Source organism: Buteo buteo, chromosome 2, assembly GCF_964188355.1.
Source record: "Buteo buteo chromosome 2, bButBut1.hap1.1, whole genome shotgun sequence".
In the NCBI taxonomy this organism is placed as follows: Eukaryota; Metazoa; Chordata; class Aves; order Accipitriformes; family Accipitridae; genus Buteo; species Buteo buteo.
The window spans coordinates 28187519-28204187 of record NC_134172.1 but is presented as its reverse complement, the minus strand read 5'-3'; the positions used below and the strand labels follow the sequence as shown (position 1 = coordinate 28204187).

The following is a 16669-nucleotide window of genomic DNA, read 5'->3' as shown; positions in this document are numbered from 1 at the left end:
CTGCAAGATAATCTGCTAACACAGGGCACTTGCCACTTGCGCTCCCTGTGGCAACTTCCCATCTCAGATGACGGCTGAATATCTCCCTGACCTCGGAGATGACTTCTTGGACGGTATAAGAACAGATGCAAACATGTTTCAGCCTGGCAGCTATTCTATGGTTGGGACACCTGCTATCCAGGCACCTCATTTCCAATTCAATTCTCACCAGATTAATTTGTCTTTTGACCTACAGGAAGGGGTTAAATAGAAATCTGACCTCAGGTCAGATGCCACTAGCAAGCAAACAAGCATGGTACAGTTCTGAAAAGTCATCACCATCAACTGGGGGAACATGGCAACCAATAGTGGCATTTGGAGCTTAAGAACCATTCTTGCATTAATACAAATTTAATGAACACTAAAATTTGACACATGTCAGTTACTACTGCCAGATGTTTTAATGACCTTTCCTGACCTATGCAAATGCCTCTCCCCCTTCCCCTCTCTTCCCACATTCACATGTTCTCATTTTATTCAGGAAGGCAAACCATTCATTCCTTTCCTTGATGTCCATCTGAACTTACAAGGGTTCTGATTGTCCAGACCAAAACATAATACAGCAGAGCTGGAGAGACAGTGATGCACCAAAATGGCTCGAAGCCCACCTAACCCTCATTACTTCTTCCCAGCTACAGCAACATGATTCATTCTCTAGTGCCCAGGGCTGGCACCCAACCCACTCACACTCATGAGAGGGTAGGGATGCTCGGCCTTCTAGATTCAGTGAACTACAAAGACTGAAAATAGACCTGGTCCTAAAAGAGTGAGTTACAGTAATTAACAGTTAGGATGAGCAAATCTGTGGGCTATGGAGGAGTTATTCTGGAGTGATTCTGGAGCTTGACATACCATCAAGGCATAGCAAGCACCACTGGTGTCCTGGGTCAGTCCGTCACATGAGAGAATGCATGTTGTCCCAGACCCGGGGCATTCGGCCATCAGCAAAACCGCTGCAGTTCCTTCAGGGCATTCTGAGCAATCTACCAGTCACCACACAGTTTCTTGTGACATGGTGCTTCTCCAGGCACACTCCCTGATTTAACACTGCCGCCTTAACACGGCCTGGAAGCGGGCAGGAGGCAACATGTCATGCTTCTCCAACTGCTCGGCTACTGGCACCTTCTCCTGCAAAGGCTGGCTGCAATCAGTCCTGGCTTCCTGGGGAGATGTTGGTGCTGACAGGTTGCATTCAGCTAACAGTAACACGCAGCTGTATTTTGTTTTCAGTAATGTAATAGGCACCATACTATTCCCACCATGTTGCCTACCCTAGGAATTCTCCCCCCAGAAGCCCACAGAGCGCAGGTTGCTAGCTGACATCTTGGCTGGAGAGCATGGCTTAGCCATGTAGCGTAAGGAAGTGTCTCAGCATGGGCAGATATGCTTTTCCCTCTTGGGAAAACAAGGAAATCTTGGCGTAAGATCTGCCATCGCTCCCCCTACTGCTAGCAACTGCAACAAGGAGAAGAGGAAAGCTCAGCTCCCCAGCTGTCAGGGAGGAGGGATAACCGTGTGCTCCCCAGGCTGGGAAGGGAGGAGGAATCCAGTATGGATGGGGAGGCATTTCCAGAATTAAAAGCACTACTAATGAATGCCACCCCTTTATCAGGGATTTTTCAGACCACGAAGCTTGGAGTGGGGAAAAGGTAGGGTATTCACGGTGCGTCCTTTTGATGCCTCACTTGACAATTATGTTTCCCCAGGTACCCTATATAGAAGGGCCATAGAGAAGAGCTTTTAGAGAGCAAGCCAGGGCGTTTCAGTTTGGCAGGGTAAATACATTGCTGTGTCCACTGGCTGAAAGACAGATAACATCTGACGCAGTCAGCAGAGAAAAGCTCTCCTGCTGTACACACACAGGAGGGGTAAAAAAAGGTCCTTCTGCCACCAGTCTGCGGCACTAGCGGAGACGGGGATGTATGAAGGAGAGAGGCACGCCCAGTTTCAAAGAACAGATGAGAAGTGTGAGAAGAGAGAGGAGTGACGGGTGCAGCAGGGAGTGAATACTCTGCTAACCTCAGGTACACATGCACACACCGATAGGATCGCAATGGTGTACAGATATATGCACACAGACACGCTTATGGTAGATACCTAATGAAGCCAACTCCCACAAGAGTTTTGTGAGTCTTGCATTACAAGTTTTCGTTCCCTAGAGCACCAGCTCTTGGAGCCAGCTGTTTACATACGGATTTCAGCTTCCATTTTTAACCTGTTTCCAACCTGTCAGCTTGTGCAGGGAAGTTTCAGAAAGGGAAGGCTTTGAGAAAACTTGCAGGCAGCAAACAAAAAATAAACCAATATTTAATTAAAAATCTTGGGATTTTTAAGGCAGCATGCTATGCTTTCTAATGCCTCACTTGTAATTTGGTAATGGATAGGGATGATGTAGCAAATGTAGAATTTGAGATTTAGTAGTGGGTTTTCAGACTGAAGTGAAGCAAATTTATCCCTGTCCCCTAGAAGTCCTCGATCCCACTGATTTTGGGTGTCAAATTGTTTGCCTGCTTATAGCCCATTCCTGCTTCTAAAGCAGAGTAGGAATGAATGGCTGAGGCACAGCTGGAGCAGGGGCATGTATTGTTACTTCAGCACCTATTAAGGTAGATCTTCTTCACTTCCCTTCCTTCCTCTTCTGGGAACAATCAAAAACAAGTTTCCCTAGATTTCTCTAGATTTAATTGCAGCAGGAAAAATAAGTAAAGGTTATTACAACACATGCCATGCCTTTTTCCAAGGGCACAAACATGAATAAATTAGTTTTACTGAGAAGGTGCTGCAAGAGTTTTTAGCAGATAAGACATAGTTGAGATGTCCTTATTTATTTACAGAGAAATGTATACACATACACAGAAAAACTCAGCTAAAAGAATGATAGGATTGTGAGCCAAATGCTAAAATGTTAGCAAATGCCAGAATTTGGATTGCCTGGGCACGATTAGCTCCTTTCCCCTCCCCACGTGTAGGGAATGATGACATCATTCTGGAATTTCCTCCCTCTTGAGTGCTTGGCCTCATTTTCTGGGTGCTCAACAAGAGACACCTGGGGCCTGAAATGCAGAAGCGCTGAGAGCTGAAGTCAACTGGCTCTGGGCTTTGAGTGGAGAAAGTGCTAGGGAAACGCTACGCAAGCAAAAGCTCCCACATCTCTCTCTTTCAGCTTTCACTGAAAGTTATCATTCTGATGTTTTCGTCCTTTCTCCCCCTGTGCCTCAGTGCTTTTGCATGATGGCAATAATATTGTGAAGATAATAGTATTCTCAGCCTGCACAGATGTGTTGCAGAGATACATTCATCAGGATTAGGGGCATATTAAGATGCTGTCACGGGAGCAACAGAGAAACAAAAGCTTGGAAGGGGATTAATCTTTTCTGTGTTCAGTGTAACACTTAGATCACGTGCATTAACATGAGATCTGATGCCAGAGCACCGAATGGAAGAAGATAAAAACCAGAGGGGTTAAAAAACTGCCTCCCCATTGACTGACTGAAACAAGAATCCATTACAGAAAAAAAACCCTATATGTTATCATGTAATTAAAACTGTATCATCATACATATTAAAAAGGGCTAATTAAGGATGCCCAGGAAACCTGCATTCTGGAATAGCCAATGTTGCTTGGCTTTGCAACCTGAATGTTTATTTGCTATTTTTTTTTTTTTTTTTGCTATTGCACACTATTTAATGTCAATGTATGCATACTTACACATTTTTATAGCACATACATTTGCTGTTGTGCCTAAGTATGGTTATGCATTTGTACATTTGACTGTGCACATACACATACATTACAGAATAATGGGAAGTGCTTTGGCATTAATTTTCCTGTGTTTTACTTGAGTGTGAAAAAGATAACATTTATGGTACATCTGTTGGAGAATCTGTGAGTGTCCGCAGGGTTATTTGTTCCACATGTGCCTGCTCAGATTGGATGTGCCATTGCAGTAATTGTCCAGGGAGATGAAGTCAATCCTACAGTTTCTGAACACAGATAGCCTTTCCCTATTTAAGAGCATATCTGACATTGGGAAGTTTAAAGAAGTAACTTTTTAACTGCTTACATCACAGATGTAGGAGTCTTCTAGTCACATTTGGCAAACACAGAGTTGTTACTAACACCAGTAGTGTTACACCCTGTTCAGAAGATCTAAATCAGAACCCAAATGTCTATTAAAGGAACCACATGAAAAAGAGCTAGTAATGAAGAAGTGTATAGCTGCTGTGTAACACTTCTCCTTTGTAGATCTCAAAGGACTTTGCAAAGAGGCCAGTTTTGTTATGCCCATTTACCACGCAGAAGCTCACAGATAGACCCACTCACTGTAGATCACTCGGTAGACCAGCAGCTGAGTGAAGAATAGAGGGTTGGCTTCAGAGTTTCAGCCTAGAGTCCTTCCCACTAAGGCCACCCTGCCTTTTACCGTAAACAAACAATTCCTCAATGGAAATGATCATTAAATGCTTAGGTTAAAGATGTTTGTCTGCTGAAGCTGGTGGAGCCTTATGTGGGATTAATATAGACTGACATAGCAGGACCAAATACCGTTTCTTCTTAACTCAAAGCTTGATGACTCTCCAGGCTCTGGGAGGTGGCCAATCAGTCCTAACAGTGCTTTGTTTAACATGATGAAGTAAAAGCAGAGCAATTGTTCTCAGCTTGTACTTAGCTTTGAACACTCCTGCTTCTGTTCCAGACCAGAAGTGGTCTTGTCTGTCTAAAAGCTTGCCTGTTTTTTCCAACTATAGAAGCTGCTCTAATAAAAAAGTATGACTTCTTCCTACAAACCTGGTTTTGTTTAATCTGTGTGTAAACTACTAATTTTCGAGTGTTGCTCAACTACTAGCTCCAATGAGCCTGCTCTATGTCTGACCTTTGCCTTAGCCTCCACAAGGACAGATCACCACTTTGCAATCGCAGTAAATGGAGGGGAAAGCCCTGTAAACACATGGCTAACTCCCTGGCACCTGCAGAAGAAATGCCCAGATGTGTTGAACTGGATCAAATGTTCACAGAGAGCACAGATGATCTCAGAAAGTCAGATCCTGCATTTCTACAGAGCTGAACTATTTATTACCTACTTGGACTTTGCAGGGTTTTAAATCACTGTATTTATTTTTACAGCATATAAAAACATACCAGGCACATTCAGGACAAACTAGAATACAATAATTACATCTGAGAGGATTGCACATGACACTGGCTTAGGGTTTTAATTCTTGAGATGAATACTGTTTTGCTTGGGTCAACATTTTCTTTGTTGGTTGTCTGAGTTTTGGATTGTCAGTTTTAGGCAGTTAGCACTGGTACTGCTCAAATAGTTTACTAAATAGCTAATGGGGGGGGGGGGATTTATGTAATTATAGGCCTCTGCTCTGCTAATATATGTACCACCAGTTAAACAGCAGGCAGCATGTTGTGTATTTTTCTTGGGTGGAGGATTTACACCTCCTCAGACCTGCACCTCTGAGACTAGCTAAGAAGTTGCAGCTTCTGTGTATTGTTTTTAGTATTGACAGCTATACTGAGTTAGACCGAGAGCTCTGTTTTTAATTCTGGGTAGGTACAAACAATCCCTTTATTAAAGACATATCTTTAAAATAGCAATTTAATTAGCATCACAATTATATATTTTATTGCCTTAATCACTGATATATGAGAAGCCAGTGGGTTATTATATGGGGTTTTATATCAGCATCAACATTCCTTCAGTGCATGAGAAGGATCAGCCGTGCATATGACACATTCAGTAAAATCAAGTGTCTTCACCAGAAGCAGACTTGATATTTGCAACTATGAAATACCAGAAATTATTGTATCACTTTTATATTTACAACTGTTCAAATTAATTTTGATGTTTCTGTTAGGAAAGAATTACAAACTAAGCAAGGACAAATGCATTGTGTTTACATTGACATAAGCCTGAATCAAACAAGTTGAATATTGTTGGCGTTATCCTAGGAAGGAGTTAAAACACTGTCTTTCCTTTTTGAATATGTTCTTTCCATCACTAGCAAAATATGCAGCAAGCAAGGGAACACATATTTTTTCAAATAGGACTGCTTGACATTTCACATTTTTTAAAATCTATGATTCGCAATCTGGCTGAATGACTTATTTTTCATATAATGTAATTTTTTGAAATATGTCCAGCTTTTCACTTTCATCTTTTGACTGCCCTTTGAAGCAAGAAAAGAATTAATTCATCTGTGGATTTTGTTTGCAGAGTGGGATGTGAGACTGGACGTACACTGGGCACATGTTAGTCATCCCAGATGGAAATATTCTTGCATGCAGGCTCTTCTTGGCAATAGGCAGCTGCCTCCTAAAATGTATTTCAGTTAGCCAGAGCAGGGAGGACTACTCAGTGCTGAATACTGAAAAAAACCCCAGAGGTGAACAGATATTGGCCTAAGCTCTGTGCAACAGGTAACAAAATTCAGATGAGAATTTCATGTGAGCCTGAGCTTGCCAGCATATCTGCATGCAAGAATCATATGCCTGCAAGGTACCTCTGCCCCCTACCCAGAAAGATACTTAAATGTACATTGCAGAAACATTAAAAAGCTCCAGGTCATCCTTCCAGAGTTCCCCATCCCTGATACAGCACACTCCCAACACATCATCCTGTCCTTATGAAGAAGTGCAGAGAAGTCATGCTTTCTAATGGCCATCAGATGAAAACAGAACATTAGGGAAAAAAAGGGTAAAATTGGATGAATGAATGTCTGGAACTATCTTATGGCCATAGCACCTAAAAGACTTGAACAGAAGCATGTGACATTCCTCCTTCACTTTCCACCTGTATGTTTTTTAATCATCTGAAGAAAATGGTCTGTCTGTATATTCTTTGACTGCAGTTCTGCAAGAGCAAGAATAAATCACAGCAGTACAAGAGCAGACTGCCTAGCATCTTCAAACTCCCTTGATTTTTTGTTATCTTGAAGTACTGTGGTACACTTGTAAAAGAGAGGCTTCACATATTGATAAAATACAGGCTGTATGAGTCACGTTACTTTTACCAGACTCAGGTATATTGACTGAATCTTTTTGAAGAAAATATTGTTTTAAAAATTAATCATAAAAGAATATAATGTTTGACACATATATCACTTTAATCCAGAAGATTGCAGGGCACTTTTCCCTGGAATTAACATATTTAGCCTAACATCTTCCACAGCAAGTAGACTAGTAATAATACACCAGTTTTAAAAGTGTGGGACTAAGAGAAAAAGCCCTAAGTTTTCTTTTTTCTTGCAAAATGAAGTACTACTTGCATATTTCTGCCACATCTAAGAAGGGTTTTCTGATCCCATCCCTTGTTCGCAATGCAAATCTCTGCAGAGCTTCACCCCTCATCCCATAAGGAGCAGGTGGTATTGCCAGACATTATGACCAGATCCCTAGAGTCCTCCTCTCGGGCTTCAGCTATCCTTGTACCGGTGCAATGAAGGAAATACATATTTCACCTCAAAAACAAACACTGTAGCCTGGCTGACTGAGAGGAGTCATTTAGTTCAGAAAATTTATTTTGCCTACAGCATAGGCTGTGCCTGTACTATTGCCACTTAAAAATTTGTCCTGAAATTTACTACACTTCCCTCTTAAAACAAGCACCCTCTAAGTAATTTTTTACTCAACATTTCTTTTTAAAGCTCTCCTTAACAATTACCGCATTCAATTACTCCTGGTCGGGGGATTCTCAGGACTCCTGGTATATGATTTCTCATAACCATCTCCTGATCTAGGGTTTCACCACTCAGCTCCCATCCCTATTCCTCTTCCTGACTTGTGTTTGCAGTCAGACTTCTTTTTGGTACATTATGAAGACATCTTATTTTTCCATTTTGTGACAAATGATAGACTATCACATCCAAATGGCAAGAAAATGTCACAGAAAAATTTGTTTTACTATAGCATTTCACTAAGCTCCATATGAAACTATCCAAATCTCTTCACAGCCCTGATTGCAAACCTTTGCACTGGTTCAAGTGTTAGAATCAGTGCTTCAGAATATAATAATTTCTCTACCAATTAAAACGGAAAGCTGCCTCCAATTCTTCAGGGAAGCATTTCTCTAACTCAAGAAACTGATTTTCCAGTTACTTGGCCTGAGCACAGTTTTCAGTTGTGGTGAGAGTCTCAGAATTCAAAGTGTCCCTCAGTTTTAGTTTCTGGTCAGTCTAGACCAGACATGGATTCTTCTTTCCTCTTTTGGACTGTTGCAACATCACACTGGTTGAAAGCATTATGCAGTCCCCAGAGAACTAAAGTGCAGAGTACCCCACTGGAGTCATCATCTCTTCTAGCCGATTCCCTTTTCTCCTCTTCCTCCCTCCCAAAAGCTCATGTTCAGTTCTATTGTGCTTGAGAATATTCCAGTTGGAAGATGTAACACAAAAAGAAAAGCACAGAAGTTTCCTTTTCTTGGCCATGGTTGGGCCTTCCAATAAAAATGCCAACATGAAATAATGATTGAACAGCAGAAGCCTTACTGCAGTATTTACAGACCTCTAGCTCCGAAACCAAATAGCATAAATTTAAAATATCCTGCTACAGTATAACCATGGTGGTGTTATCCTTGAGGAAGAAAGCGACGGAGACCCTTCGTTTCTGTGGATGAAGAAGGGGTTGCTTAACCATGCAGGTTTTCACAACCTATGAAACCTGTAAGGATTTCTTCCTGCTGTGCTGCTGGAAGAAATCACATCGTGCCAGCAGTGTGAAATGACTCGTGCCCTGGGAAAGGGCACCGAGACGCGTGGCAGGCTTTGTGGATTGGGCCTGCTCAAGTCATTTTCAAACACTCAGATCATGTAATAGTGTTAAATCACAAAAGCCCAAGTATGTTAATGAAAACCAGTCCCCACAACCTATGGAACTAGGAGCAATTGTAAAACAAAAGCTGCTTTCATATTAAACACACACACACAGACATTCACACAGATGATGTATCTGGCATATACACAGTGCCTGATTTGGAGGTCAATCACAGAAGACAGTTGCCTTAGCTGGGCACGAGCTACTTAAAACCTTAAGTATAATGTAGACCAAGCCAATTCTGTGCGACTTTTACTGCTGACATATAGGGGCTAGGACTTCACTCGTAGACTCATTTATTCCAACTGCCAATGACTTTTTACTCCACAGGCCACCTCTCCTATTTTCCACCATGCTTTTGCTTGAGCAAGATTACAAAATCTTGCTATTGGGGAAGAAATTAATTCTCCACTTCCATACTGTGTCTCCATCCATGAAGCCACACTAACGTGCTTTAGGTCAAATTCTCCAGCCCTGATTCTGGCCTTAACTTCTCCTGCAGGCATTAGCATGAGTTCTGGCCTTTCAGAGTTTCTCCTTTATTTTTTGGATATGAAATAACATTTCAGTCCAAGGCCCTGAAATCAGCCGTACGGCCACATAGTTGTTTGCATGACCATGGTTTAACTTTTAACTCCATCTTTTCCACGAATCTCTCTCTCTTTGTTCTATGGCACTTTATGAATAAAAATCAATGCTTAAGATGTAGCATATGCTTTTGTAACTGAAATATCTGACAGCATAAATCTCTACATTTATACACAAACCTCAACAGAGGGAAACGGAGACAAGAATGCTGATGTATTACAAGGATAATTGGAAAAAACAACTAGATTCATAAACAATTACCACAGCAAATACACAAAGACTCCCTCTCTTTGTCTCCCTGACACACACATGCATACACTTTGCTCAGCGCTTTAAAAATAACCATTAGTCATATGGCAAATGCATTTTACATGAGCAAAGGTTCATTTCAACATTTGTCTTTAAAAAGGCAGACAAAAAATTGTTTTATTAAAAAATTAAACTACAGAAGAATAGCTGGATCATGTCCCTATGAGTGTGTGCTTATTACTTATACGGGCACTGAACAGACCCCACTTAATTCTGTTTCCCACTGACGCCAGTTCACCTTAGTCACTGGTGTCAGCCCCGATTTGCATCAGCGTGTGCGAAAAAGGAATTCCCTCTGACAGTTTTGAACTTGCCATATTTTAATTTCAGTGCTTTTGTCCTACCACGCTGGGAGAGTAGAGGCTTCCTCTTCTAGTGTCTCAGTTTCGGGGGTATCAAGGTGAGCAAAACCTTCTGGCGGCGGGGAAACCAAGGCACAAGCACATCAGCTGCTCGCCCAAAGTCACTGCTGAGATAACTGCAGACGATGGAATAAAACCCCGGTCTCCTGATTCCAAGGCTGATACTTCAGCCGCTGCCTCCCCCAGGGCATGTGATCAGGGCTCAGCCTTCGTTCTGTCAAACCAGCTGTTAAAAAACACAAGCCGGTTTCCCCCAGCAGCTTGTTGCAACCTGCCCGGCGAGCGCCCAGCTGCGGGCGCTGCGGTCCCCACTGCTGGGAGCCCCCCTGCCCCACACCCTCCGCCCTGACCCTCGCCTTCCCCTCCCTGCCTCCGCAGCCGCTGCGCCCTGCTGCCCCTCGCCTCCGCTCCCGCCGTTCCCACCCCAGCTCTGCTGGGGGGCACGCTTCGAAGTCTCCCCTCCATCCCCAGGAAGGCCTCTTCCTTCCTCCTGGCCCCTCTCCAGCCTCCCTGGCATCGGTCTTCCTGAGGCAGATATCAAAAATCCCCGACTTGCAATCCGGGGGTTTGTGCACGCCGAGAGCCATACCCACCTGCGGATACCTGTTTGACACGGAAATGCCCTCTGATTTGGATTCTCAGTTGAACACTTCAAGGTTTTCCTGAGAACTTGGGTTGTAAGACACTAATTAAAAAAAACCTAAAAACCAGCCCCTGCCCCACCAAGTTCCCAATTGCTATGGTTAGAACCCAGCTTCTCCGCTGCAGCTTGGAGGATCAGGTATGTTTTTCTGTGCTTAAGCTCAACAGACTTCAGTAGCTTCAGATGTCTAAACCGGCATACTGCATCTGCAGTTGGCGTACATGGGAAGATTAAACTGCACCACAACCGCTCACTGGAATATCCTTCCCTTTACTGACTTCACAGTTCAGATTCATCAGGAAAACCATTTCTGTGGCTACTTTACATCTGTCACACTTTGGAAAATGGATGCTTTGAAGTGCTGTACAATAGGCTGCCTGTACAACAAAATCCTCCTTTTTCTCCTGAAACACTATAAAGACCCTCTCCTCAGCCAGCTTTCGGGAGCTCTCAGCTACAGACGGCGGCATTAAGTCAGAAGAACCACATGAAACTGGAGAGAAAATAAACTGGCTTATGCTACCTCATAGTCCTTCACTTGAAGAAGCATCTTTACACGGACCTTTTTTTTTTTACAGGAAAAGAAAAGAAAGAAGTTGCTGGCTTCAGCCCCTATGTCTCCTTTTGGTTATAACACAGCTCACAGCTGCAAAGTTTACACGTGTTAACTTGGGATGCCACAAGCCAGCCAGCAATGAGGTTGTCATCCTGATCTAAGGAAACACAATGTGCATACATGCCAATGATTTTACTGCAAGTGAAGCGTTTTGCTGAGATAATTCAAAGCATACTATATTTCATCAGTTGACTATTCCATCTACAGCTGATCACAAAAGCCAGCAACACTGGAGCCATATTCCATCAAAAAGGTGCAGCTCCGTAAAAGCTTAGTCTTTTGCAAAATGGTATCACTTTCTTTGTGGAAGGGGTGGGGGGATATTAAAGAAAGCAAGATGAAGAGACAGTTCTGGCAATATCAAAATGGCTTGTTTTCACATTTTCTGAAAGGATTTGGGGGGGCTTTCCATTAAAAAGTACTTCTTATATTTTTTACTTTTAGACTATTTTAAAATATGAAATAAGCAAATCAAAATGGAAAGATTTTGGTTTTGTTAAAACATACATGTGTTGAGTGACCAGACAGGAAAATAAGACAAAATTTTACTTCAGGTGGCATTTCAGTACATTGGAGTCTTCTTTCAACCTGGAACAAAATTATATTTTGAAATTTGAAATTTCACAGCACTGCATGAAGAAGGGATTCCTTCTGGGCCTGACTTTAATGCTGTCACTGCCTAAAGGATTCAGCCTTAGTTGAGTGGGGATTTTAAATTCTGATATTAAAGCAACACAGAAGCACACACTAGGTTGGGGATAAGGATGTCTTTCATCACAGTAATGACAAGATCTCTTTTCCCGTGATCTGAGATTCCCTCTCCTACAACTTCAGGTTAATAGTTTCTTTTAGGCGGGACAAACTTAAAGTCATGCTTCCAGTGCTGAGTGCCTGAAGGCAAATTTCACATTTATGTCCTGAGAACAAGATAACAGACACCAGTGACAAATCTACTAAGTGCACATTTGAAACACAGCCCAGTACACCAGACAGTGCCAATATTTGGAGGAAATATGCAAATGGGCATTTACCACTTTTGAGGCCTTATCCTGACTTTTTTTTTTTTGCCTGCAGAACTCCAAATGAATGTGACAAAAGCATTATGAAGCAAAGTACTACCAAGCTGTCTTGATGGCCCTTGCATGGAGAAAGAACTGCCCAAGCAAGTCTGACAAGCTTCTCAGAAACCATTGTCTTAGTCGCCTGTACTGTTATATAGTTGGATAAAAAAGGAAAAATCACCGCAACAGAGGTGTTTGCTTTGGGGGTAAGCACTGGGGGTAGTGCTAAATTCAGCAGCTGCAGCAGAACAAATAGAAACTGTGAGCTTTCCACCACATTAATGAAACTTCATTCAAAAGGTGGAGTGTAATGTTCTTCAAGATGGATAATTCACATAACTTGTGTGATTCAAACACTCATGTCTCCACACCACCTCAGGATTTATGTTTTATTTCAGTTTTCATCGGATTGCTCATGAATGACCAACGACAAAAGAGCATGTGTGCATTTTTCTTTTTCACAGGTCCCTGTTAATGAGGACTCTGTTGCATTAAGACAGTCAAGATTGTCTCTGGCAAAACGTGTTGAACCAAGGTGTTTGTGCCTGCATAAAATTAAGCCACAAGTAGAGCACTTATTTCTGACAGCAGATTTATAATAGGAAAATCCCAGCAGGAATGAAGAGTTAGAAACCCCCGTTGTAGGCTTTTTCATAAACTTCACCTTGATTTAGTATCTCAAACAAGTAGCAGGAAAGGCTAACAGCAGAGGTAATCCTATCATCTTTTCTCCAACAGCACCATTCCATCTTTTTGACTTCCTCATGCTGTTAACACGAATTCAAATCATCTGTGTTTAAACTTAAATGCAGTGATTGACAGATCTTTGTAGTCTCAGTCCATACTGAAGATTATTCTAGATACCTATCAGTTATTACTACAAGCCCTGTCTGATATCCAATACCTACAGGGAAAATTGTTTTTAACGGTGTAATGTCTGATCTATTTTGAAAGCTATTTTAAAATAAGAAACTAACGATAACCAGGTGGCTAAAATCCAGACAGGTTTTTTTTATGGGTTGATATCTGGGGGGAGAAGGTGGAAGATAACAGCAGAACTCTGTTATACTGCAGTAACAACCATGATTCAGAGCAAAACACGGACAAAAAAGAAGCATTTTGTTTTGATTCCATGACATCGATTTCTGTAAAATCACCTATTCCAGTAACATAGGATACAGGAAAGTTTAGGGGTTTGCTCCTGGCTCTTAGTACAGACTCATGACAGTATACGCTGCTATGAAGTAATTACTTGCTTTCATGAACACAAGTCACTTCAAAGCTCAGTTGCTATGCTAGAAAACGGGGATGCTAGAAGAGACCTCTGTGTGTACTACATCTCTTACTGTGGACACAAATGAAAAATGAAATAGTCAATGCAGTGGTCAGACTATCCACTGTGCTGAAGGGCCAGTAGTGCATAAAGGGAGAAGGATGTCCTCTTTAATTAATACCCGCTGAGCTCAGCTCTGCCAACCCCACTGCTATGATGCAGCTATGGCCTTGCTGCTCCTGATTACAGCATTACAGAATAGCCTGGCCTTAGCCACGAGAAGATCACCCAGTTGGGTAGCAAAGCACTCCAGTCAATGGCCCTGCACTCACGGGGACGAAAGTGGAAGCACTGCCCTCTCACATGAGCAGCCCAGCGAAGGTGGAAGATGGAGGAGTAATAGCTGAGCAATGCCAGCTGGTGCCCATCTTCAGTTCCCTGAGCTGATCACTTCACTCTGAGGCCAGCTCTTCCCTGAGCCTGCTCCATCCCTCCCCACCACTCAGTTTTGCTGCTGAAAGATTTTGAATCAGTTCTGCCTGACGACCTCATGCTCTCAGTGCTTTCCCCCACAGCACTGAAATGTAATAGCAGGGAAAGAAGTACAAGAGAAGAAGCTTGGCACAAACAGCAGGCAGGACCTTGCCCTCAAACTCCACCACTTTTTCAGAGCTCCTACTAACATGACTGGGATCACACCCAGATCTTTGTGAAACTTGATTAACTTTGTGCTCACAGTTAAATGAATCTGAAACTGTTAGACAAGGGCTTAACAGTGCTGCTCAGTTCAAGAAAGTCTTTCCTGGTTTCGTGATTGGGGTGTGAGGAGCGAGCACAGCTAGTGTGTTTTGGCTGTAAATCGTGGTAGGAAAAGAATAAACAAAACTGGGGAATGGAGCTTGTGTGTCTTGGGTTAGATGGGATGATTCGGGCTGCTGAATTCCTAGTGGCTTTTTCAAGATTTAATTTATCCCTGGTTGTTACTCTGTGTGCTTAGCAATGAAAAAAGAAGTACAAAAGAGATGAAAATACTGACTTTATGAAGCCAAACTCAGCCCCCTAAAATCAAAGTCAGTAAAGGCATCAGTAGTTTGGCCAAATTGGAAAGTCACAAAGATGGGCAAATTCCATCAGCAGAATGACAGCTAAAAATAAACTCACATGGAAATGTGCATGGAAGTGCATTTTTTCACGCACTGGGCAAATAAAATCCGATCGGTTTTTGCATTCTCAGTATCACCCCATTGCATTACATGGGAGCCTGAAAGAAGACGGTGATTTAAATAAAAAGATCCTCCCCTGTTTGTCAAGTTGTCATTTTTCCATCTGCAAATAATGAAACATAAACTACTCTGAAAGGGAGAGAGATGGAAGGGAATGTATTCCATGGATCTGTGGAGAACCACATAGAAACATATACAGAAAAAGAAGCTGCAGCACGGAGCACTTCCTGACCTCCTTTTGGCTACAAGTCTAAAAGAAGTCTCCAAGGCAAGAAGCATGAAAGAGCTTAAACAAGAAACCCTTCAGAAGTACAGCTCTTTGCTGCATGAATACCACAACACAGGGAAAATCTGCTGTGTAGGAGTACAGTCCTCCCACTTGAAAAGAGCTGGTAATGCCATCATGTCACGGAAAGATTTTCTTCATGGCTTTTGTGCATTGAAGGCATTAGCAAAGTGGGAAAAGTGCGAGCTGACAATTGTGCAGAAAGAAGGGTTTCTTAATTACATTGTAAAGCATGTCTCATTTAAACATGCAGCAGAATTAATGTTAAAAAAACATGTCTTCCCATATAAAAGGATGCAAAATCAGTGCAGTTTAACCTAGCAGATAGTGCGCTCCAGAGGTCTTTACAAATATTAAGGAGATTAAGTTTCATCAACGGCACCTAAATATTACTACTACCCCAGCTCCCTCCTGTCGTGTTTGCTGCAGCAGTACTCACAGGCCCCCGTGTTACCTTCAGCTGGACCTTCATACAATTCAGTCCATGCCTCAGCATTTGGCCTAATGCTTTGTCTGTCCTGTCTGTTCATCATTTCCCACTTCACAAATCCCCAGTTCAGGATGTGTTGACCCTTTCCTATTTAGCCATGTCTGGATGTCTGCTCACATTCACTGTGCCATGTGGCTTCAACCAGTTACATCCATCCCACTTGTGGAGGTGAGACTTGAGCTCAGATCAGTGTCTTGCTGTGTTCCCACCCAACTGAGTTTCTCCACAGCTGGCTCCCAGTTGTGCCAGACTGCAAGTCAACAGTCAGGCAATACGGAGCACCAAGGCATTCAGCAGAGGCTCAAACTGTGAACCCTCATGACAACAGAAAGACATAACCCAAGTGTCAGAGCCGAGAATTGACACCAGGGCTCTGTATTTTGATCTGATACCTTACACAAAAGGCTGTGTAGGTGACCGAATCAAAGTCTTTAGCACCAGGAATGCGAGTAAGATCTGCTGGGTTTTGAACCAGTACCACTGCCTGAAGACTACACCAGGATGATGGCAGCCTTCCTGTTAGTGCAAAACTTCCTGGGTATGCTGAATATGAACATGCTTGTTCATACTATTTCCTTTTGTTACATGTTGGTGAATAGCAGCCTTCATCTCTATGCATGTCATTTTTCTCGTTTCAGCTGGTATATCAGTCACCCTGCTGAGCCTGCCTAACACTGTAAGGACCAAAGAATATTCTATACAAATTAGTGACACAGACCACTTGTAGAGTACAAAATCCTTACATGAAATAAATACCAGAGATACACTTCCCTCCCTGTCCTGCTTATGGAATTCAGAATTAAAGGCCAGACTTGCTTTCTTTCCCTGACCTTGGAAAACTCTAAATAGGATTATTCTCCTTCTGCCTACTGATCCTTCAAATGGCATTTGCTTCCACTAACATGCTTTTTAATTCAGGAAACATTTTTTTTTTCCCTTCATTTGCCTTGGAAGTCCA

The 16669-nt window shown here is 42.5% G+C and overlaps 1 protein-coding gene across 4 annotated transcripts in view; it reads right to left on the bottom strand.

The window, feature by feature from the left end:
- Positions 1–16669, bottom strand: part of DYNC1I1 (dynein cytoplasmic 1 intermediate chain 1) — a 200011-nt gene that overhangs the window by 90115 nt on the left and 93227 nt on the right. The window lies entirely within an intron of this gene.